Genomic DNA, 4491 nt, shown 5'->3' with positions numbered 1-4491 from the left:
GAAGGGCGGGGACCCCGTGCCCCTGGCATAAGCTGTGGAAGAAAGCCACCAGCGAGATGTGAACTAGGAGGGCACCAGGCTATATTTGCCATTCTGTTTGTTTCTCTCTTAAGTCACCAGATTTCACCCACAGGAGCGCACACACAAATGGTGGTGGTGGTGGTGGTGTGTGTGTGTGTGTGTGTGTGCATGTGCGCGTGCGTGCACGCGTGCGTATGTAGGCTTATATATAGCACAGCACGTGTATGTGGGTCCCAGGACAATTTTAGGTTTCCCCATGTTGTTTGAGACTGGATCTCTTGCCACGTTTGTTTGTTTGTTTGTTTGTTTGTTTGTTTTTCCTGCTGAATATACCATGCTAGCTAGCCCACAGGTTTCTGGCATTCTCCTGTCTCAGGAGACCCGAGGTTACACATATTCCTGGTAACATGTTCGGCTCTTATGTGGCTTCGGCTGATTCCACCTTATGTCCTCACGCTTGCAAGGCAAGCACTTTTACCCACCCCCCACCCCACCCCCGAGCCTTTTCCCACCTAGACAAGATTTCTGAGAAGACTGTCAAAAGCAGATGAAAGGTCCGGGAAGCAGGGCGGAGCCTCACTCTGCTAAGAGTGGACAGAGCAGAATGAACACGTGCAGTGGTTCAAATCCACATGCTGGTTCTTCTTGGCTCTGTGATGTGAGAACATCGCCTCCCAGTCAGCTTTCTCGCCTGAGGGAGGGGTAAGTAACGCCCCCCGTTGCTGCAGAGGGCTCTCGTCAGTGAGCACAGAGAGGCGGTGCCACACAGATGTGGCTACGCTATGTTGGGAGTGGAACACAATCTTGTCACCTGTTGTGGGGATCATGACCAACTCCATGTAGAGCACCTCTGCCGAGTTAGGCGTGGAGAAAGGTGTGCAGAAAATCCAAGTTACTGCCTCGGTTTTAATTCTGGGAATAACACCGCTGAGTCAGCTTGACTAACAACCTTTGAAGGTTTCTGTAAGTTCAGGGACTCATAGGCTTGGATCATGTGTTCTGATACTGCTGGGGGCTTGTCTGTGGCAGGAACCAGGTGTGCACAATATATTGGCACAAAGCAAGGAGGTGGAATCTAAGCAGAGAGGGAGAGCCGCACGGAGGCCTGCATGCTGAGTGTGACTCTTCGGCCAGGGGTCTCGGCGAGAATGCTTGGCGAGAAAGGTCTCTACACTGAAGGCAGGAGCGGCATTTTTAGGCAGTGAGAAATAGTAGGTGCCTCAGGTTTATTGCACACCTCAGACTGGGGCTGCAAATTCGGCGAGGCTTCATTTCTTCCCTGGACACTGGGTTCATTTAAGCTCTGCCATTAAATCGGCTTTCTCCTATCTGATTAGTCCTGCCACGGCTCTCTGGTCACGCTGAGCAGCGGGGCGAGACTCAATTTTAGGTTTTAACTCACTGCCTTGGCCATAGGATGTCATGGTCCACACCTGATCTTGCTTGCGTGGGTACTTCAGCAAGACCCTTGCCTTCAGAACCCAGGAGAGAAGGAGGACCCAGCCTTGGTGTTTTCATAGGTTTCTAAACTCCGTTACTTCTCTCAAGAACTTGCTCACTGTATTTCTTTTCACATATGGGTGGTTTCGGGCAGCCATCTCAAATCCTGGTGCTTATTCTTTGACAGTGGCCCAGGATGCCAGATGATGTATTGGCTAGCTATTGTCACAGGAGTGGTGCTACAACTGGCCCCAATGCGGAGCCACGTGCTTTGCCACTGAACTGTGAGCCACTAGGCAGCTAGCTGGCGAGATCCAGAGTTGCACGAGCCATTCTACCTCAAGCTGAATGCATACAGGCTTGCTGGGCTGCACTGTTCTGTCTCGCCTCATCTGGGATTACAGAAATGTCCAGGTGTGAGAGTGAGAGCGTGTGAAGACACTTCCACACGGCACGCCTTCGCCCAGCTGTGTCCAGAAGCAGGAGAGGTAATGCAGAGCGATGTTCCTAAGAAGTTACCAACAAAATTCCCTCCGCTTCGCACCAGCCAGAGCTGGGTTTTGTATCTCTTTCTAAATGAGTCCCCAGAAAGGGCAAAAGATGGTGACAGTGGGCTTGCAAAAATGCGTGCTCAGCATAATATTTCTTAGAAAATAAGTAATCTTTTTTTTTTAAAGGTTTGAGCTGAGCTCTTCTAGGAGTGAGCAATGACTACACTCAGGATAATAAAAAGAAATGATTAGGGAAGGGGGCGGGGAAAGGACTCATCTTTGCATTTTCTGTCTAACTTGGGTCTTCAAACACAATTGCATATTTCCCATAATACAGTGTTTTCAGGGCTTGAGGGCTGCATCAGAACTGTAGTCACTAAATTAAAAGCATTTGCCGATAACAATATGCTATAATAACTATTGGTAATTGCCTATTACTAATAACTTCGGCAGTGTGCACTAAGTGCCAGCCACCTTTCTAAGTGTCTTAAACACACCAAGTCACCGTCATCGTCATCTGCTACTCACAAAGGCGAACACAGACAACTGTTTGATATCCATGACTTTGTGAAGATCTGCTTATTCTTATTTTATGTGTGTGGGCATCTTGACTGCACGTGAGTCTCTGTACCGCATGTGTACAGTGTCCTCAGAAGCCAGATTCTCCTGAAACTGGAGTCACAGACAGTTGTGAGCCACCATACAGGTGCTGGGGACTTGAACCCCAGTCCTCTGGAAGAGCAGCCAGAACTCTCAACTGCTGAGCCATCTTTGCAGCACCAATATATTCATGCCTTTATATGGGGTTTGGATTTTGGATTTGGATTGGGTTTAAGAATTCCATATCTAAAGCTATCCCAAAGGTTACAGGAAGACCACTAGTGCTTAGTAGCATCCGCGCCTTTCTTTCTGCCCTTGTATACTGCAGGTCTATAACCAATCCATGACCATTTTCATCAGTGAGCACTTCATGGGCACATTATTCTCCTGCTGTGATAAACCTCTCTGACCAAAAGCAACTTTGGGAAGGACAGGGTTTATTTGGCTGACACTTTCATATTACAGTCCATCACTGAGGGAATCGGGGCAGGTACTTGAAGCAGAAACCATGAAGAAACACTGCTTTCTGGCTCATTCAAGGTCGTGCTCAGCTAGCTTTCTTATATAGCCCTAGACTATCTGCCTAGGGAATGGTGCTGCCCACAGTGGTCTAGCATTTTCTGCATCAGTTAACGATCAAGGCAACCACCTCCAGACATGACCACAGGCCAGTGTGGTCTGGGCAGTCCCTCAATTCCCTTCTCAGGCTATAGAGCTGGCTGTGGGACCCTTTCCCATTTTCCAGGACTCAGATGTGGGTCTGCCTATACTGAGTCCTCTGCACCTGGCCTGACTTCTTGACCCTTTGCTTTGGAAGGCTGAGTCATGACCTTCACCCACAGAGCTTTGCCAGAAGCTGTCACATAGGTACATTGCCTCAGTTAACCTTCCCAGCTGGCCTGTGAGGCAGGTGTCTTTAGTCTTATTTTACAGTCAAGATATCCAAGGCTCAAAGAGGGGCTTACTGCAAGGTCATAAGGAACGTCAGGAGCCTAGTATGCTTTGCTTTGCAACCTCAGTACTAAACCTGCTGTCTTTAGCTCCTGGTAGGTTCTGTGCATGGCCTTCCTGCTGGACCCTCCCTCAGTGCCTCACGCCATCTCACAAAGAAGCTGCTGATGTGAAACCCAGAGCATTACAAAAAATAGGGAGGCTGGCGAGTTACTGGGTTTTTTTCCTTGCAATTCTTGCATAGATGGCATTAACACTCACCCGGGAGCTGCTGAAATCCACTCAGCCAGAACCGTGACTGGCAAGAAGGGGACTGACCAAATTTGTTTACAGTGGGCTAATCCGATGCTGTCTCTCAGTCCACACAGCCCGGCTTACGAGTGGGGAGAAGGGTCTAATTAGAGACTGACAGCCCAGAGTGTCTCGCGGGAAGACAAATGCTGAATAAAAGTATTCAGAGAGACTTGAACGGCTTAGAAATGTGTGTGTGTGTGTGTGTGTGTGTGTGTGTGTGTGTGTGTGTGTGTGTGTGTGTGTGTGTATCTGCAAGTTTTATAGTTCTAAAAGGGGTTTCTTAGATTAGGACACAAGGAAAGTGTAGTGATGGGCCAGCCCTCAGGTGTAGACAGTGAAGTCCAGAGAAGCCAAATCAGTTAACTTGCTCCTGGCTCAGGCTGGCATCAGAATCAGGCACCTGACTCCAGAGTATCTGAATCCGCATCATCCGTCTCCCCGGAGAGACTTCTGTTTGTGCGGCAGGTACACAGCCTTTAGGTCTCCGTTAGGCCTCCTCTATGCTGGTTTCTCTGCCCTCAGTCTCAGTCCCTCCCAGTCCGTCCTCTTAAGACCTTTGGAAGGCAAACTGCCAATCTGATCCCAGAGCTCTACAGTTTCTGTTTCCTAAGCCTGCCCTCATGTTCTCAGCAATGGCATCCATCTCAGTTTTACACCAAACCGCCATCCTATGATGTGACTCGGACCTGTTCTT

The sequence above is a fragment of the Acomys minous genome (assembly GCF_964271855.1).
Source record: "Acomys minous genome assembly, chromosome: 6".
Lineage (NCBI taxonomy): Eukaryota > Metazoa > Chordata > Mammalia > Rodentia > Muridae > Acomys > Acomys minous.
Note: the sequence above shows the minus strand (reverse complement) of the source record.